Raw genomic sequence first — 26,390 nt, forward strand, 5'->3', positions numbered from 1 at the left:
GTGGGAGTGAGTGTGGCAGACTGGTTGTGAAAGAGCTGAGTGGCAAAGGTCTGGGCACCTGAAGGAAGAGCTCAGCCAGCTGTTGGAGAATTGGGCTTCTGTGATTTCATTTGTAGAGTTTAACCACACATCCCACTTACCCTACATTTATTTGTTTCTGCTTGGAGGCAGAGTCTCACCAAGTTGCCCAGGCAGTCCTTAAACTTGTCATCCATCTGCCCCAGGCTTCAAGAAGTAAGTTTTGTTTTTGCTTTGCATCTTTTTTTTTTTTTTTTTTTTGGTTTTTTTTTTTTTTTTTTTTTTTTTGGTTTTTTCGAGACAGGGTTTCTCTGTGTAGCTTTGCGCCTTTCCTGGGACTCACTTGGTAGTCCAGGCTGGCCTTGAACTCACAGAGATCCACCTGGCTTTGCCTCCCGAGTGCTGGGATTAAAGGCGTGCGCCGCCGCCGCCGCCGCCGCCGCCGCCGCCGCCGCCGCCGCCGCCGCCGCCGCCGCCGCCACCCGGCTTGCTTTGCATCTTTTTTATTGTAAAGTATATCACACAATTAGAGATCGCAAAGGGGCATGGGGTGTGGCTCCGTGGCAGAAGGCTTTCCTGACCTGCAGGAGGCCGGGTTAAATCTCTGGCACCCTCCACCCCAGTGTGTAAAATGCAAATGTAAATTTTGGTGAATTGCTTTAAAATAATCACTTCTTTTGACATTGTGGTCACCCAGCAGCTCCTTTGTAACCTTTGTCAATCATAATCTCCGCCCCTCCCACAGGTTAGCTGTTTGCTTCTGTTTTATTTTCCTTTCTACTTTACAAACACTTCCGATTTGAATACATTTGAAGCCCTATGTCATGCATTCCTTTTATCTAGTCACTGTACTTTCAGGATGCACTAATGTTGTGTGGACTCCGCTTTATGTCTAAGCGTATGTGGTTGTCCATTGTGTGAACACTCCACGGTGTTTTTACTGTTCTGCTGTTGGGAATATTTGGGAGAGTCACAGCTGAGAGTGTCAGAGGACAAAAATCACATCAACTTAATACAAAGATAATGATCAACTTCATTGTATTTTGCCTTTTTAATTTCTCTCTGATGCTGACTGAGAATGTAGCCCAGAGCTTCATGCATGCTAGGTAAGCTCCACCCCCAGTACAACTGATTTGGATTTCTAGTCCGTATCTGTTTTTAATAATCAGTAGCTTTTATTTTGTCTTGAAAATTCCTTTGTTATCTCTAAATTTAAAAAGCATTATTCCATAATATTTTCTGAAAACATTATTTATATTTCATATTTGAGTATGTAGCTTATCTAGAATTGGTCTTTTAAAAGATTTCCTTTTGTTACTACTTTTAAATTACATGTATATGTGTGCATCTGTGTGGGAGCATGTGCCATGAATGCAGATGCCTATGGAGTCTAGAAGAAAGTGTTGGATCCCCTGGAGCTGGAGTTACAGACTGCTGTGAGTGGCCTGATGTGGGTGCTGGGAACCTAACTCAGGTTCTCTGCAAGAGCAGAGTGTGCTCTTAATGACTGAACCATCTCCAGTTCCTGGAACTGGCTTCTATATTTGGTAATTCTTGACTGATTTATTAGTGCTTCTCTAATTTCGGGCTTTTACTTTATGTTTTATCCAGATTTTCTGGCTGTCCTTAGCAGGGCAGTTAGTCTGAATCATCTAGTTTACATTCCCAGTATCAGACATATCTTTTGAAGTTTTGGTTTCATTTTGACTTAAAAATGATCTATTCTTGTGCAAGGCCCTGGGCTCACTCTGAAGCATATACAGAAAACAACAACAATAACAAAACAAAACAAAGCAAAAATCTACTCTGTCTTGTTAAGGAACCTTACTGAATATATTTACTAACAAAATTGTAAAGGCCCGAAAAACTGTATTTTATAGATTGATGCCAGTTCCTATTTTTGTGTATTACTTTTTTCATTTAAAAGACCCAAAGAGGCTTCTGTTTCTTCAGAACTTCTCTTGGGTTTAAAATTCTGTTAGCGGAGAACTTGCTACATTAACTGAACAAGACTGTATTTGTGGTAGAATAATTTCAGAACTCTAATCATGATGGAAATTGAAATACATACTCCCAAACACGGACTTGCTAGTTCAACAGTTTAACCTCTCTGGTGGCCAGAGTGGTCACCCCCCTTTTTCTGTTTATCTGGAATTTAAATCTTTGTTTGGCCAAAGATGGACTGTATACAAACCACATCCAGAATGGTTTTAGTTTGTACCACAAAATATGAAGAAAATGTTTTCGGTTGATGGCAACTAGATCAGTGACATACGATGCTCCAGGAACGGTTTTTACAGCATTCAAGATGCACGGGGACAGAATAGCAAACTCACATGATCCATTGGCAAGGAAAAACTGGCTGTGTGGCTGATGTTAAATTGGCTTTTGAAGGCAGTTAGATCCAGAAATGTCTGAAGACTCTGCGGCTGCAGCAGGAGAGGATTTTGCAGTTAGTAAACAGCAGCAGGAAGCTGTGGCAGGCCGTTTGCTGGTAAGCCATTTGCAGCTTCAAGCAGCGGAACAGAGAGACTCGAGAGAGGAAAACCTGACATGGCCTTTAGGGAATGCTGCTCAAGGCAGTGAAGGCAGAGAGGCTGCCATGCCAGAGACTTTCTTGCTGGCCCATGGTGCTGTCAGTGTGACCCTGCCTTGCCCTGGCATTCTTGGGCTGTGAGATTTGCCAGGGACTGAGTTAGCTTTGTTGATGTCAAGCAGCCCTTAGATGTTAGGCTGTACCACTGGCCACACACTTCCTTCTTGCTCAGCTGCTTGGATTCTACTCCTTGCCTTTTACATGATTCTCAACGTGTGGCCCAGGGACATCCCCTTGCTCACTGTCTCAGTATGGGTTCCTGTTACTGTGGTAAATACCATGACCAAAAGCAACCTTGAGAGGAAGGAGTTTATCTCATTTTACAGCTTGTAGTCCATCATCGAGGGGACTGATGACTCAGGCAGGAACTGAAGCAGAGGCCATGGAGGGGTGCTGTCATTGGCCTGCTCCTCAGGGTTTTCTCAGCCTGCTTTCTTATACACCCTAGTACCATCTGCCCAGGGGTGGCACAGCTATAATATCAATCACTAAGTAAATAGACCACTGGCTTGCCCTCGGGCTCATCTAGTAGGGGCATTTTCTCATTTGATTTTCCCTCTTCCCAAATGACTCTGGCTTATATCAGGTTAACATAAAACTAGCCAGCATACTTAACATCAGAGTTTTTCAAGGGGTCCTCCAGGTCTCAACTAGTTTATTTTCTACTGGGCTGCCGTGTGCCTTTTTGAGTTGTTCTTTCCTGGGAGCATGATAGAATTTTCCAGAGGATCCAGTACATTCACTACTGCCCATACCAAGAGTAAAAGCACACATTAGTGTTCAGCAGTCGTCTCTTTAAGCCAGGCTTAAAAGAACCTTGCCAAAACATAAGACACTGGTTCTTCCTCATATTATTAATATCTTGAAAGATAATTTGAATTTTGAAAATGTTATGGCTTATTATTGGTAGCTTTCTTTTTCTTTCCTTCTCTTTTTGAGACAAGAATCTCAAAATGTAGCCCTGGAGCTGGAGAGATGGCTCAGAGGTTAAGAGCACTGGCTGCTCATCTAGAGGATCTGAATTCAATTCCCAGCACCCACATGGCAGCTCATAACTGTCTGTAACTCAGATTCCAGGGGATTTGACACTTTCACACCAATGTACATAAGATAAACTTAAATAAATTATTTTTTAAAAATGTAGCCCTGGCTGGACAAGAACTCACTGTATAGAGCAGGCCGGTCTGGAATTCACAGAGATTTTCCTGTCTCTGCCTCCTAAGTGCTAGAATTAAAGGTGTGGACTATGTTGCTGGCCTTGTTGGTAGCTTTTAATAAACTAGCAAATATATAAATGCTTCAGACTTTAGCTGTTTAGTGTGGTATATATTGATAATTGTAATAACATAAAACCACTTTGGAGTCCTCTGTAATTTTTTGGGTGAAATGAGATCCTGAGATGAATAGGTTTGAGGACCATTGTTTTAATTTCTAACAACTTCAGTTGGAATCACAGTTTCTCTTCCTGCAGGAGGCATAGATTCCCACTTGTGATGGTTTGAATAGGTATGATCTTCATAGACTCACATGTTTGAGTGCTTGACCCGTAGGGAGTGGCACTATTAGGAGGTGTAGCCTTGTTGGAGTAGGTGTGGCCTTGTTGGAGGAAGTGTGTCACTATAGGGGTGGGTGTTGAGGTCTCATATGCTCAAGCTATGCCCAGTGTGGCACTCAGCCTCCTTCTGCTCTCTGCAGATCAAGATGTAAAACTCTCAGCTCCTCTCCAGCACCATGTCTGCCTGCATGGTACCATGTTCCCCTCCATGATGATAATGAACTAAACCTTTGAAACTGTAAGACATCCCCAATTAATGTTTTTCCTTATAAGAGTTGCTGTGGTCATGGTGTCTCTTCATAACAATAGAAACCCTAAGACACCCCTCCACTTTCTGAGCATTTTGTAAACTTATGTGTTACACAGGTTAATGCTTAGTTGTGTTTTGTTTTGTTTTGTGTATGATGTAAGTGACAGGCTATGTATTAGATGAAATTTCTTCAAGACTTTCAAGGTGTCCTGTGCCCAGTGTAGTATAAACCGTTGTTCATAATTATTTTCATCATTCTTATCATCCATATCAATGTCTACCTCACTGGTTTATCTAAGAAACAGTATACATTTAAAAACTTGGCAACAGTTGGTCATGGTGGCATACACCTACAATCCAAGTACTCTGCAGACTGAGGCAGGAGGATCACCATGAGTTAGAGGCTATCCTGGGCTGTGTGAGACCTGCCTCCCAAAAAAGAAAGAGATCAGGATGTAGCCCAGTTGGTAGAGTGCTTACCTTTCATGAACAAAGCCCTAGGTTCCATATCCTGCCCCCGCCCCAAAAAAATGGCCTGGTGTGATGGCTCATGCCATAATCTCAGCATTGGAAAGCAACCATAAGAGATTACTGTGACCTTGAAGGTCATCTTGGTTCACATATCAAACCTTGTCTCAAGGAATGCAAGTAAACAGAATTAAAATGTGCAGTGTGGAAGAAGAATAAAGACTTTTCTTTACTCATTATAAATGGATTACAAAAACATTCTACTGAGCCAGATATGGGTGTAAACACCTGTAATCAGCACTTGGGAAACTAAGGCAAGAAGATTGCTAGTTCTAGGCCAGCCTGAGCTACACATTGTGAGGTGAGAGGTTAGGGTATATAGTGAGACTCTGTTCCTCTAAACAAAAAACCAAAACATAAAAATGTCAGAACTGGAGGGATGGCTCAGTCACTAAAGTTCTTGCAAGAAGACCTAAGTTCAATCCCTAGAGCCTAAGGTTGGGTATGGTGATGTGTGCTTGTAATTCCAGCACTAGGGAATAAAAGACCGAAGGTCCCAGAAGCTCACTATCTAGCTAGTCTTGGCTAACTGGTGAGCTCCAGGCAATGAAGGCCCCTGTCTCAAAGGAAGTAGACAGTGACCCTTAAGATAACACTTAAGGTTGTCTTCTGACCTACACACACACACACACATACACACACACACACACTCACACACACAAACACACACACACAAATAAACAGGCATGGCAAATAAATGAACTAAAACATTCTTATGTGACCAGCAGTTACAATGCAACCTGACTTCCATCTCTTTCTCGGAAAGCTTGATGAGCACAGTATGCTGTATTTCACAAGCATTCTGAAAAGCTGATTGAGTTGAATTACTGCTCTTCTTTATGTATAGTACTTATACCCCCACCAATACAACCCCTACTTCCAAGAGACTTACAGTGACTTGTGTTTAGGTTTTCAGAAGGCAGCCTTATTTTCTCAAGCCCTTTTGTTAAAGAATTGACCACTTGTCCTAGAGGCAGGCTGGAGGACCTAACAATTGAACACACTGGCTTAGTAGCCCAAGGTGGATACCTGTCTTTCTCATCATTCCTAGTTTAGACTGCCCTGCTATACCAGGCAGCCTTCCCTGATTTCCCAGATAGAAGAGTAAATTTGACACTTTAAAGTTAAAAATCTTACAGCCAGGTGTGGGAGGCAGCAGTTGGATGTGTGTGAGTCTAGGACAGCTTGATCTATGTAGTAAGTTCTAGGTTTCTGCCAAACCAGGGCCAGAGATTCCTCCACTGCTTCAGGTACCATGGGGGAATAGCATGCTGCCCTGCTGTAAGATGCTTTTTTTAAAAAGATGTGAGTGAGTAGAATCCTTATGAGTAAGCTCATAATATTGTATTGAGTTGACTTTATTTTTTCCTGAAAGTATGTGCTTATCCCGCAAAAGGATTGATTGAGAATGCCACTTGGGCTGGCATTGTATTTAATGATACTGATGAAGTGTTAAGGGACCCCTCTGATGCATACTGTCTTAGTGTACAGCTTCTGTGAAGAGACACCATGACCAGGACAACTCTTATAAAACAAAGCATTTGACTGGGGTGTAGGTGGAGTTTTCCTGTGTCTCAGCAACCACTACCCAAATAACCATTCAGAGACTTAATATAAATTATAAATGATAGGCCAGTAGCTCAGGCTTGTTAATATCTAACTCTTACATTTTAAATTAAACCATATTTCTTATCTACACTTTGCTACTTGGCTTGGTACTTTTCCTCAGAATGGCATGCCCATCTTGCTTCTCTCTGCATGCTTGTGACTCCTGACTCCACCCTTCTTCTTCCCAGCATTCTCTGTCTGGTTCTCCCCCTAACCTTATCTTGTCCAGCTATTGACCAGTCAGCTTCTTTATTAAACCAATCACAATGACATATATTCATACAGTATAAAGGAATGGTCCACATTTCCTTCTTTTTATCTAATTAAAAAGGAAGGTTTTAACTTTAGCATAGTAAATTTTTTTTTTTTTTTTTTTTTTTTGGTTTTTTGAGAAAGGGTTTCTCTGTGTAGCTTTGCGCCTTTCCTGGAGCTCACTTGGTAGCCCAGGCTGGCCTCGAACTCACAGAGATCCGCCTGGCTCTGCCTCCCGAGTGCTGGGATTAAAGGCGTGCGCCACCACCGCCCGGCCCATGCATAGTAAATTTATATATAACAAAATAGTTATTAAACTGTGTGGTGGTGCATACCTTTAATCCTAGCACTCAGGAGGCAGAGACAGGCAGATCTCTGTGAGTTTGAGGCCAGCCTGGTCTACAGAGTGAGTTCCAGGACAGGCTCCAAAGCTACACAAAGAAACCCTATCTTGAAAAAACAAACAAACAAACAAACAAAAAAGTTATTAAGTAAGAATTACAGTTACAATATCCAGTCCATTTGTATTTGGCAAATTTAGAGAAAATACTCTTATTTATCTTTGTGACTCTAAAGTTTTATATCTAATTTACCTTTTATCATAACTAAGGAAAACTTTAACTATGACTATCTTATAGAGACCCACAGAGGTTTCCTAGTGAGATCTTACTCAGAGTCCAAGAATCTGAGCTTGCTTTACCCAGCAGGGCTGCATAAGGGGATGATTTGACCACGGGTATAGTTACCAGGTGTTTGGAAGGGTCTACACTAGGCTGTTCAGTGTGTAGATCTAGCAAGGAGGAGGTCTTTTGCCCCACCCCTTGGCATTGTTATAAAAAGCCCTTTTGAAGAGGCAGAAGGGGCCATTGGGTTTTGATCCAGGTCCTCCCAAAGCTATGCTGTGTTTCCTTCTTTCTCCTCTTCACTATCTTTTTATCTAATATTTTCTTATCCCTCTCTCCTCCTCATAGGAACCCTTATAAAAAGTGAGAGCTGGCCTCTCATACTATCTAGTCTTCAATTCCATCAAAGACTCCAGAAGGGTGAAATGTTACCTAATGACAGAGACATCTGGCTGCCTGGACAGTCACCCTAGGTTCTTCTGTAACATTGGAGCATCCAACTTTGGCCTACAGGCCTAGTGTATCTCACAGCAAATTAAGACAAAGGCTGTTTTTGGTTTTGTTTTGTTTTGTTTTCCAAATGGCTAGCTTTTGCCATAAAGAAAACAAACTCCATATGGAGTTTCTTCATTGCCCATCATCTTCTCTGAAGTAGATTGGTACTGCCAAGAGTGGATGTGTCTGATTGTCATGAAAAGCCTAAAGTTATTAAACATATTAAATGCCATATTCTGTAGGTCTTTGAAGTGTTTGAAGGCCATTTATCTATTTAAATATATCTGTTGATGAGCTTGAAAACATACTTAACATGATCATAAGTTTGACTATTGATATGTGTTTCTTAATTATATATATTTCTAAGTGAGCTGTGTAAACATAATACCCTAAACACTTCAACCCATTCAGAAGGTGTTTTTTTTTGGGGGGGGGGATCTGGATCTGTATTTACTGAGCATCTGTATTGTTTTTGTGATCCCATGAGATGAATCTTAAATTGCTATTTTAGCTGCTGCCGGTGCAGCTTAGCTTAGTGCATGGCAGTTCAGTTCTTACCGCAGGCAGCTGCCAGAAGATGCCTCTCTGTACTGTGGCCCCTGTGAGAGACTGCGGGAACCCACCACACAGCTTAGCTCTTGGCCTGCTGGCATGGCTCATGATGACAGCTCAAGCTCACGGGCATTAGCCAGCATCTCTGTGCTGCAGCCAGCATCAGAGACATAAGACTAGGAAGCTGCATTTGTCTCCATCCCTATGTGTTTTTAGAACCTTCCCTCAAGTCTTTGTCAGGTTCCACGTGGAAATTCTGGCCCCATGTTGGGTGCTATTTGTAGGCAGAGTTTTCCTGTGTCTCAGCAGCTACTTCCCAAATAACCATTCAGAGACTTAATATAAATTATAAATGCTTGGCCTATAGCTCAGGCTTGTTATTAGCTAACTCTTACATTTTGAATTAACCCATTTTTTAAATCTATGCTTTGCCATGTGTCTTGGTACCTTTCTTCAGAATGGCATGCCCATCTTGCTTCTCTCTGCATCTGCTCGTGACTCCTGGCTCCGCCCTTCTTCTTCCCAGCATTCTCTTGTTTGGCTCTCCCCCTAACCTTATCATGTTCAGCTATTGGCCAGTCAGTTTCTTGACTAAACCAATCACAGTGACATATATTCACACAGTGTAAAGGAATATTCCACACTGGGGCTTGCTTATAGTTTCAGAGGTTCACTCCTTTATCATTATGGCAGGGAGCATGGTGGAACACAGGCAGACGTGGTGGTTTGAAAGCAGCAGGTGAGAGCTACACTGGTCCTGGCTTGTGCCTTTGAAACCTCAAAGCCCATCCCCATGACACACTTACAAGGCCACACCTACTCCAACAAAGCCACACTTCCTAATCCTTCTCAAATAGTGCCACTCCCTGTGACTAAGCATTCAAATATATGAGCCATGGGCCATTCTTATTCAAACACCACACAGATGCTTATCCCTGTAGTCCACACATAAGCAAGGGTAGGGAGTATTGCCTGAACAGTTACTAACAGAGGAAGGGCACATCCAGATTGCCTGTGAGATGAGATGGTGTCAAAGATTTCACAGAAAAGATTGCCTAAGACTGCATCTATCTGCAAGTTGAGAAGTTTGGCCTCTGGGTGCTTTTAAGAGGAAATAGCTTATACAGAGGCTCAAGAAACCATGGGTGCTCTAGGGAAACGGAATACAATGTAGCTTTGTAAGATGAAGCCAGAGAGGTCAGCAGGGACTGGACCTGGTATAGCATGGAGTGGAATTATATTAGTCAAGATTTTGTACTTTCTAAATGACATTCTGATGTTGGAGGTAGGTGGGTGTTGAGGATAAGAAAATTAATTTTTAAAAAGGAGTAAAATTAGTAAAAACAGATGAAGTCAGTGAAATAGGCACAGGTAAGAAAAAAACACTGGAATTTTAGAGATTACAATTAGTAGAATTTGGTGCTAGGAAGGAGCTGATGATGTTGCTAGAGTTCTGATTTGAGTGGGATGACTGCATTTCAGATGAGCAGAGGGAGAACACATGGTGGGGCACACGCTGTTTGAGTTGCAGTTGTATTGAATTTTAGGGACCTGAGCACAGGAAGTAGAGAGATGTCTATTGGCAGTAGGCAGTAATGTATCGGGTTCTAGAGGTTGGTAAGAAAGTCAGCACACACCGGGCGGTGGTGGCGCACGCCTTTAATCCCAGCACTTGGGAGGCAGAGCCAGGTGGATCTCTGTGAGTTCGAGGCCAGCCTGGACTACCAAGTGAGTTCCAGGAAAGGCGCAAAGCTACACAGAGAAACCCTGTCTCGAAAAACTAAAAAACCCACAAACAAACAAACAAACAAAAAAAGTCAGCACACAGTTGGTGGTTACATTTCTGAAAAGAGAGAAGGACATTGGAACTACAAACACAAGCTGGGTTTTCAAAGCTGGACTTAGTGGTGCACCCTTGCATCAGGAAATTGAGGGAGGAGGATCACAAGTTCAAGGACAGCCTAGATTATATAGTGGGACGCTCACTCAAGTTAAAGCAAAAAAACTTTTTTCAGCAAATATGAATAGCAGAGAAAAAGGGACACTAGCACAGAATTTAGGATTAAAGGGTTATGTATAGTTGGGTTTTTTTTGTTTGTCTGTTTGTTTGTTTGTTTTAGCCTTTGCTCTTTACTCTTTGGGGGCCTGCCACCACCACCGCCACCACCCAGCAAGTTGGTAAATTTTCAGAGACTAGAGCTAAATAATGTCTTCTGGACACGACAGGAGCACTGCACTCATAAATCTACAGCAGCTGTGACTGCCTGTATAAGACCTGCACTAGATGAAGCCGTTGCCTCCTGATGCCGGGATTAAAGGCCTGCAAAGCCACAGTGCATCCTGGACAGCTTGATAGCCTTTGGCCATCCTTGGAGCAGTCATGGTTTTCAGTGCTCATTTGGGTCTCAGTTAAAGTGTTTGGTTTCACAGGCCTGTGATCCTGGTAATTGGGAGGATGGAGCAGGGGTATTTGAGGTTAGCCTGAGTTACATAGGAAGACTCTCTCACACCGCTACCCCTGCAAAAAAGAAAAGAGAAGAAAAAGAAAAACAACAACAACAAAAAATCACCCCACAAAAATAAGGTGTTTTAGATATAGCTCACTCAGTAGAGTCCTTGCCTAGTTTGCACAAAGTTCTGGATTCATTCAGGCGGCGGTGGTGGTGCACACCTTTAATTCCAGTATTTCAGAGGCAGAGGCAGAGGCAGGGTCAGGGATCTCTGAGTTCAAGGCCAGCCTGGTCTACAGAGCAAGTTTCAGGACAGCCAGGGATATACAGAGAAACACTGTTTGGAAAACAACAACAACAAAAAAACAAGGAAGTCTTGGGTTCAATCCGTAGCACTTCAGAGGTAGAAAGGTTCAATCTGTAGCACTTCAGAGGTAGAAACAGGAGGATCAGAAATTCACCTCATTCTCCCTCATAGAGGGAGGTGGGGCCAGCCTGGGCTATGTGAGACCCTGTCTCAGAAAATAAACCAGTGAAATACATAGTAACAAAAGCATGTAGTGTTTTCTTTTGTTGTTTCGGTGTTTTTGTTTGCGTGCTTTTTATTTGCTTTATTTTTACAGTGCTGGAGCATAGTGTATTCCTTGACAGTTTGCATTTCAAGACTATACTAGATACCTGCTGGTGACAGCAGTGAGAACTGAGAAGGCTGGTGAGGAGAGACTGAGTGATGAAGAGCTTTTTCTGTGCTGTGGAGTTTTAAAATGAGAATTAAATTGAATCACACTGAATAGTTGAGTTTGAAAATTAAAACCCTGTCATATCAGAGGTGATACTAGAAAAGTAAGTGTCATTTGTTGAATATATATGTCTTTCACCTTGCCATAGTCTCTAGGAAACACTTAACTGTAATTATATCATGTGAGTTTAGTTAAACACTTGACTGTAGTCTATTTCAGTTTAGCAAGACCTGGGGATGGATGAGTCCGAGGTACGCAGGTTCTCATTGTAAGTCCCAAGATTCTTCTGGTTGCTCCTTAAGAGAGTGGAAGAAACCGCAGTGGTTGGTAGCTGACTACCATGACAATGCATGACCAGGTGGTAGGGTTAGATTACTTCTGAGCATTTCAGAATCGTCGTTTGAAGGAGTTTTCCTGGTATTCATCTCTTAGAAGGGAAATACTACTGTAGATAACTTAAGCTGTTGGTTTTAGAGTCAGTGTTTATGCTTGTCTTCGGTATGTATGTACTTGACACAGATCAAGTAAAGAGGCTTTTTTGAGAAACACAATTGGAGAATACTTAGAAACCAGGCATGGTAGAGTACACAGGTAACCTCAGCTACTTGGGGGCCAAGGAGGCACAGTCACTTGAGCCCGGGAGTGCAGAGATGCCCTGTTCCTTCTAAGGAAAAAAAAAAAAAAAGCACCTGGAAAATTACCTAGTTTTCCTTGCTTGTTTGTTCTTGGTCACAGTGTCTTTTTTGTCCTAGCTAAGTGTCAGTGAGTGTCCAAGATGACAGTGAAACAGACAGAGGACCTTGTTGGTTACAGTCTCCACCTAAAGTTGTCTATCGAGAGTGTATGTAATGAGCTATACCATTGTGACATTGGTGTAGAGTTTAGACTGATCGAGAGAGAAGTCATGAATGGGTCAGTCTGGGAAGAAACTTTAATCAAAATAGAGAGCTAAAATGAGGCAGTGTTGTTCTCTTGATAATCAGAGGCTGACCACCAATTTAAGAATCTGTCCCTTCTCTGAAGTGTCAAGGGTCACATGTAACTATATAACCCTGAGTCTTCCAGAAGGACCAAATCTGTCTGGGGAGGGCAGCCATCTCTCTTGACTTTCTTCAGTGCCATTTGATGGGGAACTGCCAATATTATGCCAACATTAAATTCCTGGGATGCAGTTGGGGTTCACTTCAGCACATGCTTGTTGGGCATCTGCTCACTAAATTAAAAGATGTGTAAAACAGTCTTTGCTGTCAGGGAGCTCATGTTGGGAAAAGAAGACAGACTCATGTATGTTACCAATATAACAGAGTTTATCTCAGAGGAAAGTCCTGGAGGGGACACCAGTGGCAAAGGAGAGGAAGGGAATCAGCAAATGGCCTAGAGCAGCAATTAGTTTGTGAGTGATGGACAAGAAGACCAGATGCAAGTTGGAATGCACAGTGCAGAAATGGGTCTGGTGAGATCTTTTTTAAAAAATCTGCACTAAAGGTAATGAATACTTACTGACTCATTTTTTTTAATCTCTAAGGAGAGGATTAGTGCCTTTCTTCTTTTTTTTTTCATTTTTCTTTATTAAGAAATTTTCTACTCACTCTTGGGGGATGTGGGGATACTGACTCATTTTAAGCCACAGCATACACAAAGGTCAATTTGCTTTTGAGATTGTTGTAACAACAGTGTGTAAAGCAGGAGCATGAGAGAGTAAGTAAGATAGTCCTAATTCTGTGTGTAATACCATTGGTGTATTGATTCAAACAGTGTTAAGTACAGTAAACAGAGGGGATGGTAGATACGGTCATTCAGTAGAGTACCACTTCAACCATTGTGACATACTGGGGACCTAGAACTATCCCTTACAGTGTATAACCCTGGGGAATGGCATGTCCTCTCGTAGACAGAGTACAAGGTTGGTTGTGAAACAAAGTGGACAACTTCCAGGTGGAGACAGTTTTCTGAAAGCCTGGACTGACCCTTGTTTTGCCGATCTCCACACTCACAGGAGGTGCATTCTGAGCAGGAGAGAGACTTGTCATCAGAAAATAGTCAGCCCTGCATTTACTAGCTGCTGGTAGTGAATTAGATTGAAGAGATTGTGCCAACCATTACTTGGCATTGGATTGGGAAGAAGCAAGAGTGGAACAGAGCCTTTGGCTGAAGAGATAATGACAGTGAAAGTGAGGAATTGTGGGTGGATCTGAGGTGCAAAATTTGAAAGCATAAATGCTAGAACTTATTGATGAGCTTGTGTGAAGGGTTGGGGAATGTAGGATTACTTGAGTGAGCTTAAGATTCTGATCTGGGCCTTGGTAAAGACAGTGAAGACAGAGAGGATTAGTCAAGTCAGGGTGAAGGTAGAGTTGGGTTGAGTCTGGTGATTATGAGACATCCAGATAGAGACATTGAAAGGGCAGTTTGGTATTTTTGAGGTAGACAGAACAAATAAAATAAATAGTGAAGATTTGTTTGTGCATTGTGGCATACTGTAATCTTAGCACTAGGGAGACTGAAGCAGGAGGATTGGCCAGCCTGGGCTACATAGGGAGACACTATCTTTTTAAAAATGTTTCATTCTTTGAAATTATTACACAATTATATCATTTCCCACCTTCTCTTTTTCTCCCTCAATCTCTTCTATGCATGCCCCCCCTGCTCTCAAATTTATGGCTTCTTTGTATTTAATTATTGGTGTGTGTGTGTGTGTGTGTGTGTGTGTGTGTGTGTGTGTGTGTATTCCTAAGTCTGTGAATACAACCTGCTCAGCACATATAATATTAGCTGTATATGTACATGATCTCAGGGCGGTCCACTTGGTATTATATGGACTCTTCCCAGGGGAACGTCATTTCTCAGCATTCCCTAGTTGCCCATGTCTAGGTGGAGGACTGAGAGCTTTCCCCACCCTGTTAGTATGACCATTGGTGTCATCATTGTGCAGATCTGGTTTAGGCATTCATGTTGATGAGACTTAAGGGATGTAGCCTTTCTGACATTTCTGGGAGAAACAATCTCAAAGCAAACTTCCTGTTCCTCTGGCTCTTATAATCTTACCAGCCTCTCTTCTGAAATGAGCCCTGAGCCTCATTGTGTTATAGCTGTATCAGTTGGTAATGGGCATCACATAATGTCTTGTTCTCTGTGTTTTGATTAGTTGTGGCTTTCTTTCTTTCTTTTTTTTTTTTTTAAATAATGGTCTCCATCAGTTACAAAGAAAAGTTTCTTTGATGAGGAGTGAATAGTACACTTACCTGTGGGTATAGGATAAATATTTAGAATGTAGTTAGGGATTATGCTGGCTTAGTAAAGTGGCAGTTGAAGGTTCTCCCGCAAGATCCATGACTATACTAGCTCCAGATAGATGACTAGTTTCAGTACCAGGCATGACTTCTCCTTTTGTTGAGCAGGCCTTAAGATCAATTAAAGGGCTATTGGTTACTGCCAAGTATGCATGCCACTATTGAACCCTTAGGGTTATCATGCTGTGCTGGTCATTGTTGTGGTTCATATGGGGAGATACTATCACTAAACAGACAAAAACCAGAGATGCTCAGCACATAAAGGTGCTTGCCTAACAACTTGAGTTTAATCTGGAACCTACATCAAGGTGGAAGGAGAAACTGACATCTGAAAATTGTCCTCTTACCTCCATATGAACACTGTTGTATGCTTTTTCTCATTCACACAAACACATAATGCACACAATAATAATTAAAAATTAATTTGTTTAAAAAGAAAGTAGTAAAGATTGAACATAGATTTTAATTTCACTTCAGAAACTGTTGCTTTCCTGTGTTGATAGGATGGAACCCAGAGCCTCATACTTTGGGCAAGTGCTGCACCAGGAAGATTCATCCCTAGCCTTTACATTTTTAATTACAACTTGTCCTTTATTGAATGGGCGTTGGGCACCTTGTGTTATCCGTACATTTTACTCTTTTTCACTTAACTTCAAAAGAACACTTGAGGAAGATGTTTGCAGAGTTGGCCACTGCCAACAAACTCTAAATGAAAGAGTAGATTCAGATGAATTGCCTGTTCTGCTGCTTCTCTGGGCAGCTTACATTGTGTGGTTCATTGTTATTTTTTTTTCTTTTCAGGGTTTTGGCTTTTTGCACTGAATGTAACCTAGACTGATCGTCTCAGGCTTGTGTTGCCCCAGGATACTGTCAAAGGTAAATGTTTTGTTTTGTTTTTTAAATCATCTTCAGTAAATCAGGGGTCTTCATTTTTTTTTTTTTTTTTTGGTTTTTTTTTTTTTTCGAGACAGGGTTTCTCTGTGTAGCTTTGCGCCTTTCCTGGAACTCACTTGGTAGCCCAGGCTGGCCTCGAACTCACAAAGATCCGCCTGCCTCTGCCTCCCAAGTGCTGGGATTAAAGGCGTGCGCCACCACCGCCCGGCAAGGGGTCTTCATTTTAAAAAGAAGGAAAATATATGGGAAGGCTTCTTTCTCATATTCTTAAAAAAAAAAAAGATTTATTTAGGGGCTGGAGAGATGGTTCGGCGTTTAAGAGCACTGGCTGCTCTTCCAGAGGCCCTTGCTTCAATTTCTTGTACCCACAATGTGGCTCACAACTGTCTGTAACTCTTGTTCCAGTAGACCTAATGCCTTCTTCTGGTCTCCTCTGGCATTAGGCACATATGTGGTACCGAGATGTACATGTAGACAAACACTCTTACAGATAGATAATTTAAAAAAATAAATTGTATTGCAGTAAGGCTCATTAAGGAAGGGAATGACTCAATTGCCTTTAGCCTACTGGCTATGGGTGGGATAGGACCTCTGTTGGTCTTTTCTGTGTCGTACACACAGATTGCAAGCCCAATGCCACTTTGAGATCTTTGGCAGCAGTTAACTCTGCAGCTCACACACGATTGAGCCTGTATGATAATGAGTATTCAGAGATGGGTAATGCCTGGGGGCCACTCACCAACCTAAGACAGAGCACCTGTGTGGCCTGGGCAGGCGTCTCCATGACGGGTAAGGTGACCTGCTGACGTCCCACGCAACCCAAGTCAGAAGCTCCTTTTTTTAGTAAAAGGGGGACCTGTAGGGTTCTGGCCCCCGGTCTGGGTAACTGTTGCCTTGCTTGCTGACCTTGACCTTGATATCCTCCCTATGCTAATTCCCTTCTGGGTTCTACCCTCCTGAATGCTTAAGGGAAGTTCCTTCTCTGTGTATCCTGCATAATGGGCGTTAACAGCTTAGATGCAAGATTGTAAAACATTGTAGCGAACCTCTGCCCTCCGGGGTTCTCCCATTGTGCTGTAAGCCTGTATTTAAGACCTCTTCCCTCCTTCAATAAACAGCATTTGGCATAAATTAAAATAAATAAATAAAAATAAATTAATAAATTGTATAATTTTGGATTTCATTTCTTTTGAAAAAAGACATGTTTTGTGGTTTATTTATTTATTTATTTATTTATGAGACAGGAGTCTCTCTATATAACCCTGGCTGTCCTGGAACTCACTATGTAGACTAGGCTGTCCTTGAACTCACAAAGATTTGTCTAGCTCTGCCTCCCAAATGCTCAGATTAACGATGTGTACTACCATGCCTGACAGTTTATTTTTATTTCATGTATATGGGTGTTTTACCTGCATATATGTCTGTGCCCATGTATGTAGTGCCCATGAAGGCTGTATCATCCCCTGGACCCAGAGTTACAGATGACTATTAGCTGCCATGTAGATTCTGAAAACCAAACCTATGTCCTCTGTAAGAGCTACAAATGCTGTTAACTACTGAGCCATCTCTCCAGCCCCAAATTTTTTGCATCCTTTTAGAAAGGCAAAATATGCTCACAGTATCAGCTTTTTGTACTTTTGTTTTAGCTATTTCTTTTAGAATACACTGGTATTGAGACTGGGGATTTGCTTTCTAAAAGAGATTTAACAAATCACTTTGCTGAATGTACTCCTGTGGCAAGTGGGGCCTATAGACCCCTTCAAACCTTAATTTCAGCCTTTGAGTCTGCATTGTTTAATATAGAATCCCTGTCTGTAAGTCTTGTCCTGAGTTGTCTTATTTGGTGGTGCTGGCATCAAACCCAAGGCTTTGTACATGCTAGACAAACTCTGTACCACCAACTTTGCCCCTATTTTACTATAAGAATGTTTTTTGTTTCCTAGATAAACTGGTTTTTGTGGTTTTGTGACTTGGTTTATTGTTGTTGATTGGTCTTTGGTTCTTTGGGGGGCCCATCACCCAGTTCCCAAATATATCACTCACGGAGGCTTATTCCTTATTATGAATTCCCAGCCTTAGCTTGGCTTAGTTTCTAGCCAGCTTTCCTTAACTTAACTTATCCTGACTACCTTTTACCTCTGGGCTTTTCCTTTCTCTAACTTATATAAATCTTAGTCTTACTCTGTGGCTTGCTGTGTAGCTGGGTGGCTGGCCCCTGGAGTCATCCTCATCCTCTGACTGCTAGATCTTAGATGTCCCTCCAGATTTCTCCTTCCATGTAGTCTCTCTGCCTGCCAGCCCTGCCTGTCCTTTCTCCTGTCTCGCTATTGACCAGTTCTTTATTAGACCATCAGGTGATTTACACAGGCACAGTAACACATCTCCCCAGAGTTAAACAAATGCAACATGAACAAAAGTAACACACCTTCAAATATTTTACTGCATTGGTGCTGCTTTTTTTTTTTTCTTTCAGCATTTAGAAGAGGAAGGAGACACAGCTGCTTTACCTCTCCTGCTGTCCTTTCTCCTGGTTTCTCTGCAGGGTCTTTCTCATCTGAGTTGAAAAAGCCTGCTGTTATTGTACTAGTAGTCATCCATTGTTTACACTGATGTTATTCAGCATTTGTAGTCTTGTCTATAAACTTCTTAAAAACTTTGGAAGGTTTTTTAACAGATACATAAAAATAGAAAAATCATACATGCTTAAGGGGTGTGTATATATATATATATATATATATCATACTATATATATTATGTACATATATGTATGTACATCATACATATATATAGTATGATGTTTAAGTCAGGATAAACAAATCTGCCTGCTCACATAGTTCTCATTTTTATGGTGAAACATTGGAAATCTTTCTCTCTAGCTTTTTCTTTGTTTTTTATTTTTAATTATGAGTGGAGTGTATGTCTGGTAAGTGCAGGTACTCTTAGAGGTCAGAGGCAAGTGCTGGAGTTACAAGTGCTTGTGAGCCACATGTGGGACATGGGAACTTAATTCTTGTCTTCTGCAAGAACAGTGTGCATTCTTAACTTCTGAGCCATCTCTGCAGCCCCCATCCAGCTTTTTCAAATACACAGTGAATTGTCTGCAATTACCCTGCTGCACAGTAGCACACCAGAGCTAGGAAATAACATTTTAAAACTTAATTTTTATTCTTTGTGTATGAGTGTCTTGCTTGCAAATATGTCATGCATGTGTCTTATGTCCACAGAGCCCAGAAGAGGGCATTGCATCCTCTGGAACTAGATTTAGCTGGTTGTGAGTAGCCACATGGGTGCTCTTAACTATTGGGCCCTGTCTCTAGCCCCATATATTATATTTTTAATAAAAAGCACTACAGTTGGTTCATTCATTTATTCCTACATAGAAATCCATTGAATACCTATCAAATGAACAGTTTGTTTGCTGTTGGTTTGGTGTTTTGTTTTGTTTGTTTGTTTTTTGAGATAGAGTTTCTCTGTGTAGCTCTGGCTGGAACTCAATCTGTCTAGACCAGGCTGGCCTTGAACTCAGAGAACTGCTTGCCTCTGCTTCCCAAGTGCTGGAATTAAAGGTGTGTACCACTTTGTCCAGCAGCAGGTGCACAGTTTTAAGTAGACTGAATACAGAGATTAACAAGATCTAATATTTGATACCAAGGGTTCAGGAACATCCCTCTTAACATAAAGAATCTCTGTGAGCAAATAAATCCAGAAAGGTGCTAAAGGTTCATAATAGAATTTAGACAGACCCCACTAAGGAAACAGTCCCTTCCATCTGGAGATGAGTCAGTAAAAAAAAAAAAAAACTTTACACAAGCTGACCTTAAGTTATGTTCCTTGGTGACACCATGGGGGGAGAGAGACAGAGGAAAGAATATGGACAGAAATATGGAAGCCTAACCCCATCTGGCATATTGGTGAAGCAGGAAGTAGATCACTATGCCTGGAACAAAGCAAGCAGGTAAGACTGGAGAGAGCGGAGGCTGGAGCCTAGAGGGCTTTAAAAACTCCAGCATGCTTGCCTATTTTCATAGAAGTCCACAGACTGTGTGTGACATTACTCACGTGGTGATGAACAGTCACTGGGTTGCTGTACTGTGAGTGTGAGCCCAGTGCCAGGTCAAGACTGTCCATCATTTCAGTGTAAAGTGATGGAATGAACTTGCTGAAACAAGTCGAACAAACACCACACTTCTTGGGACAGCTTTGCTACCTCTGCTTACCCCTCCCAGTGAATTTTTATATTGACTTTCAACACTTTTTCTAGCACTGACACTTTATACAACCTTCAGTAGTCCCCAGGTATCACCCAAGCTCACTAGGTGCTTAAGTATTGCCTATTTTATTCTTCTCTTTGGTCAAAATGGCGGTAAAACTGACTTTGATTCTTTTTTTGTTTTGTTTTGTTTTTGTTTTTCAAGACAGGGTTTCTCTGTGTAGCTTTGGAGCCTGTCCTGGAACTCACTCTGCAGCCCAGGCTGGCCCTTGAACTCAGAGTTCGACCTGCCTCTGCCTCTGCCTCTGCCTCCCGAGCACTGGGATTAAAGGTGTGCGCCACCACCACCTGGCTCTTAAAAATGATTGTAAGACACATTTTGAAGCAAGAATGTCATCATTTTAAAGTTTACAAGTAGATTTTTTTCTTAATATTTATTTTTCTTTTTAATAATGAATATGTGTGTGTGCCTGTGTATGGGTACATGCGTGTGAGTACAGAAGCGAGAAGCGTAGAGGTATAGGATTGCCTGCAGCTGGAGTTACAGGTGGTTGTGAGCCACCCAGTTCTGGTGCTGGGAGTCGAGTTCAAGTTCTCTGCAGAAGTACACACTCTTAACCACTGAGCCATCTCTCCAGCTCAGTGTGTAGGTCTTTTAGGGGCACACCCTTTACTTTGGAGCTGTACCCCTAGCCTGTCAAGACTTAAAAGGAAACACATTTTTTTGTTTGGTTTTGTTTTTTGAGGCAGGGTCTCATCATGTAGTGCTAGGTGCTCTGGAACTAACTAGCTCTGTAGACCAGGCTGGCCTGGAACTCATAGAAATTGGTGTGCCTCTGCCTCCTGAACACCACACCTGACTAAAGGAAACACATTTAAAACTGTAAGATTAATTCCAAAGGAACAGCAAAAGTTGAATGAAAATAGGGGGCTGGAGAGATCTTAAAAACAAAAGTTGAATGAAAATAAAGGGCAAAGAGGAAAACAGGTTATAGATAAGTTAGAGTAAGTAGGCACACTAATGGAAAAAATCAGGAAATAGTTTTAGAAATAAAACTTAAATGGATGTTAGAAGGAAAGGGTGTGGGTAAACACAAGGGATTTTTTTTAAATAACAGTTTTGTTTTATTTATTTATTTATTTATGATTTATTTAGTTATTACATAGACAGTTCTCTGTCTGCATGTATGACTGCAGGCCGGAAGAGGGCACCAGATCTCATTATAGATGGTTGTGAGCCACCATGTGGTTGCTGGGAATTGAACTCAAGACCTCTGATAGAACAGCCAATGCTCTTAACCTCTGAGCCATCTCTCCAGCCCCAACACAAGGGATTTCTAATAGGGTATTGTTAGCTTTCTGTCACCATACAAAGACACAAGGTAATTCACATATAAAGAAAAAAGATTGGTTCTGATGCAGGGTTTTTGAGGTTTTTAGTCCATGGCTTCTGAGTAAGGCAGTATATTGTGGCAATATCTCATGTCAGAACAAAACTGTTTACTTTGTGTTAACAAAAGAAGGAAGAGACCGGCATCCCCCATTCCACTCCAAGAGCATGTTTTCCAAGACCCAAAGATTTCTAGACCCACACACCTTCCAGGTCTGTTGCTGAGAACCAGGCTCTTACTACATAGACCCCTGGGGGGCATGTGAAGTATGACCTGAGGATGGACAGAGAGAGTGTGTTATGTGGAGAGAATAGGGAAATTTGCCTGGGTCACCTGCAGAAAAAGGTATGTATGGGAAGAAACCAGGTTAGTGAGGAGTTTGGGAAGGAAGGGAAGGCTGATACAGAATAGTGAACTTAATTTGCAAAATAAGTTTTACCTAAGTTGGGACAGAAGAGGACCCAATAAATAATATCCCCACCGAGTCCTGAACTAGCAGAGGCATGCAGAGGGGTGAGACGGGAGAGTGAAAGTCTCCCTTCCATTGCGAGTACAGTCGGCTTTTGAGAGCTGACTTCTGTCTGAGGGCAAGCGGGCCTCTTACCCTGAACTCTGGGACCTCACGGGTATGTTGAGATGTCAGCCCTAGTCTGAGGTAAGCCTGCCTCTTAGAAGAGCGTGGAGCAGAGCAGAGTGGGTATCTGTGAGGGAAGGAGCAGCAGAGGAGCTGGACTGTGCAGGTCCAGGCTGAGTTTCTTCTGGACACACTAATCAGATAAGCACTTCACCCTGACAGCATGAGTTAGGGATTTACATCCCTAATATTAAAACATCGTGAGGAAGAAAGTCTCGAGTGTGGGGGAGGGGCTTCCTTTCTCTGACATGTTCTTTTGTCTCTCGGTGTGCTGGTCTTAACCAGTAGGTCTGGGTCTGCCAGGGTATTAGGCCCAGACCCTTCTTTCCTTTCTCACATGAGTTACAGTCAGAAACCTCTTCATTTCCATTTCCTCTTTGAAACACCTACATATGTCTAGCACAAATAATTTAAACAGAGAACTTCGCTGGCTCTGTAATGCCTGTGCTGTTTGAAGTTCAGCTGCCTTGTAGCTTATAGTCAACTAATAATTGTCTCACTCTCTGATGTCTAAAAGGTGTGTGTGAAGGAAGTCTCTTGTCCACTGTCTAATCTTTGCCTCAGCCATGCTGGCTTAGGAAAAGCTGGGCAGGCATAATTCAAGGTCAGGCAGCAATCTCTGTACACTGGATCTACCCAAGCCTCCTAATGCCCTGTCTTCTTTGCTGAGGCCAGCACAGCTGGCATTGGCTTGCTCGGCCAGAGTGGTCAGCGTATGCTGAGGCTACCTGCACGGCTGGCATTCAGTTTACTTGAGCGTTCAGTACCATCAACCACTGTGACCAGCTGTGGCTTATTCTTGGTGAGACCTGCACACCCCTAAGCTTTTGCTAAGGCTCTGAGCCTAATGCATGCAGCCTTGTCTCTATAGAAACAGCCACTTACCTAACAACAAAGTTGCCATAACTACAGTCACTGCTGAGGTCAAAATGCTGGGTGGCCTATAGTTTATGAGAGTCAGTAGCTAAAAGCTAGTGTACAGCTATAAACATTCACTTGGCCTAATGTACAAGAAAACACTTTGTCTCTCCCTAAAGCCTAGCTTGACAGAAACCTCAAAAATCTCACATATAAAATGCCCTAAAATTTTAATTTGTGTCTTTTACCAAGGTTTTAGTCTCAGGGCTGGGAAGTTGGCTCAGTAGTTAGGAACATTTGTTGTTCTTGTAGAGGACCCAGGTTTGACTCTCAGTATTCACATGGTAATTTATAACCATCTATAACTCCAGTCTTAGGGGATCTGATGCCCTCTCCTGACCTCTGAGGACACCAGACAAACAATCAAAATAAAAATAAATTTCAGTTCAGTACACCAGAGGTTAGGGTTAGAGGCACAGAAATGGCACTTTCGATCTCCTGATGGAAAAAGAGATAATAGACGATGTCATCCAAGGGGCCATGGTGATGCATCTGTTACTAAGCCTCTATACAGAGCAGTGAGTTTCTTGGCATTAAACCACAGAACTCAACAAACTTGGCAGGTGTGTTGGTGTGTGCCTATATTCCCAGCACTTTTAGGAGATGAAGGCAACAGGATCAGGAGTTCAAGACCATCCTCAGCTACAAAGTTTAAAAAAGAAATAGCTGACTTTGCCTTCTGTGGGGAATTGTGGAGGTGTCCCACATTTATGAGGAACCAAGGAGAAGGCCTGCTTCCTGGGCAGTGCTACTTGAAGAAAAAGGGTAGAGGGCCACATATCTTGTTTTTCTGAGCTCTCAGGCAAGCTGCTCTACCTGCTCTGGGACAGAGAGCAACTAGAAGTGAAGGGGTGCAGAAGGATGAGGAAGCCTTCCTCTCCAGGTGCACAGTCACAGGAAAAGGACCAAGAGGTAACTGAGAGTGTGTGTCTATAGGGAAGTAGGAATTCAGAGAGAGGGCTTCCTGAATGGCCATTAGTATTGTATACCAAGGGCAAATGTATTGCCACTGATCCTCAGAAAAATGATTCCTCCCAAGTTTCCTTAGGGACAGCAAGCCTGAGACAAACAGTCGTTTTCTCAAGGCCACACAGAAATCAGCATTAGTGCTTGGGTCTGGTTATAGCCACAGCTGGCTTTGCTTGTTTGCCACTGCTCCTCGCCCCTTCATGCTTAGTAGCGGGAAGGTTGTCTGCTGTCGCCAGCTGCTGGCTAGTTGAGTACCCTTTCAAATGGAGGGCTGGAATAGAGCAGGCCGGACCCAACCGGGCCGTGATGAATGGGCAAGAGCCTGTGAAGAGATAATGGATTGAGAAGTGAGTATAGGGCCAAAAGTCGGGGTTAAGGCCTGGAAGGTAGAGAGTAATAGGAAGGGCGGAGACAGATGAGTGTTCATTTCTGGGGACGGGGAAGAGGAGCCATTGAAGGGGAAGAGCAGCGACTGACAGAGTGAGGGATGGAGAGAGTCAAGCAAGTCAGGCTAGGACAGATATTAAAAACAAAAACAAACCAGGTAGGCAGATCCAAAGGGTGAAGGAAGTAAAGCCTGTAACTGAAGTTCACCTGGTAAGAGTGAGTGGCCTGTCATAGAAAAGCTGCTCGCCATTGCCAGTCTCTGTCTTCCGTCAGTGAGCATCACATTAGCCTAGTCAGTGGCCAGCAGATAAAGGGGCCAGGGAGGGCTAGAGAGATGGCTCAGTGGTTAAGAGCACTGCAGAGGACCCACATGGTGGCTCATAGACATCTATAACCCTGTTGCCAGGGGCTACAACAGGCACACATGTGGTGCATATACATATGTTCAAGCAAAACATTTATACACATAAAGTAAAATAAAATAACCTTTTTTTTTAAAAAAAGAGGTGAAGAGCCAGACAGACATGTAAAATGCTTTTTAAAAGAAAGGCCAAGGATAGAGCCCCTTGCTGAGGAAGCAGGGATCTGGAGGCTGTTGGGGAGAAACAGCATCTTCTGTGAGCCGCAGAGGCCTGGGAGCAGGACCAAGGTCTGAGTATGATGATGACACATGGCCTATGACTGTGACCTTCACTTTAACCAAGAGGGACACAGTTGTGAAGCACTGTGCGTGCCACATCTTCTGCATAGGTTATTCAATTTTTCCAGTGGTGTCAGCTTTTTCTTCTCTTCCTCTTTCTCTTGCTTTTGAGGCAGGACCTCACTGTCTCTCAAGTTAAAGCATCCTCCTGCTCAATCTTTCAAGTGTTTGGATTTTATAGGTGTGCACACCACATCTAATTTTATAGGGTACTAGGGATCCAACTCAGGGCCTCAAAAATGCTAGGCAAGCACTGTACCAACTGAGCTGAATCTCCAGCTCCACCAACTTAATTTTCATAGAAAGAACTATCCTATTTATGCATAATTGCCATAAAAAGTGAAGGACGGGCTGGCGAGATGGCTCAGTGGTTAAGAGCACTAGCTGTTCTTACAGAGGTCCTGAGTTCAATTCCCAGCAACCACATGGTGGCTCACAACCATCTGTAATGAGATTTGGTGCTCTCTTCTGGCCTGCATGCATACATGCAGACAGAACACTGTATACATAATAAATAAATAAGTAAGTAAGTAAATAAATAAATAAATAAATAAAAAAGTGAAGGACATGATCAGCTCTAAGAAGCTTTTTTCACTTGTGAGCACAGAGGCCTGAACAATGTTGGTTCATCTGGACCTGAGTGAATAGAGGTTGAGTGACAGCTGCTACTATGTCAATTTTATATTTCTCATTACATAAATACACAGTTGTTCCTTAAAAACTTTATTAGTGAGCACAATAGATATTTTGATACCCCATTGCCACATAACCAATGTGGAAATGGCCTCAGGTCTTAGGGCTTAGCTGTAGAGAGGCCTGCACCATGGCAGATATTCAGGACTGGGTGCATACCCAAAGAGTTTCTCTGCACAGAAGCATGCATTATGAGCATCTTTTTTTTTTTTAAGCTGTTACAAGGGCGTCACTATGCCGATCAGTTATGTCCACTCTGATAGTCAGCCATAATGGTGATGGTTGTGGGCACTTTGGTGGTCAATTATAGTATTCACTGTGGTGGTCAGTCATAGTAGTCATTGTGGTGGTCAGTGATAGTGTCCACTGTGATAGCTAGTCATAGTGGACACTGATGGTCATTGATGTGGTCACTGCCATAGTCAATGTGGTGGTCAGTTGTAGTGTTCACTCTGAGGGTCAGTCATAGTGGTCACTGGGGTGGTCACTTGTAGTGTTCTCTGTGATGATCAGCCATGATGGTAACTGTCATGGTCACTGTGGTGGTCAGTTATAGTGTCTCCTGTAATGGTCAGTCAGAGTGGTCACTGTGGTGGTCACTGTCATCACTGTGGGGGTCACTTTTATTTTTCACTGT

At 42.5% G+C, this 26,390-nt stretch overlaps 1 protein-coding gene across 9 annotated transcripts in view; it reads left to right on the plus strand.

Annotated features, from left to right (window-relative positions):
• Positions 1–26,390, plus strand: part of Tnrc6b (trinucleotide repeat containing adaptor 6B) — a 233,638-nt gene that overhangs the window by 26,842 nt on the left and 180,406 nt on the right. For all 9 annotated transcript variants that reach the window (XM_042265394.2, XM_042265400.2, XM_042265397.2 and 6 more), the window contains exon 2: positions 15,759–15,833. The gene's annotated coding sequence lies outside the window, so the exon portion shown is untranslated. The remainder of the gene's footprint in view (positions 1–15,758; positions 15,834–26,390) is intronic.

This window comes from Peromyscus maniculatus, chromosome 20 (assembly GCF_049852395.1).
Source record: "Peromyscus maniculatus bairdii isolate BWxNUB_F1_BW_parent chromosome 20, HU_Pman_BW_mat_3.1, whole genome shotgun sequence".
NCBI lineage: Eukaryota > Metazoa > Chordata > Mammalia > Rodentia > Cricetidae > Peromyscus > Peromyscus maniculatus.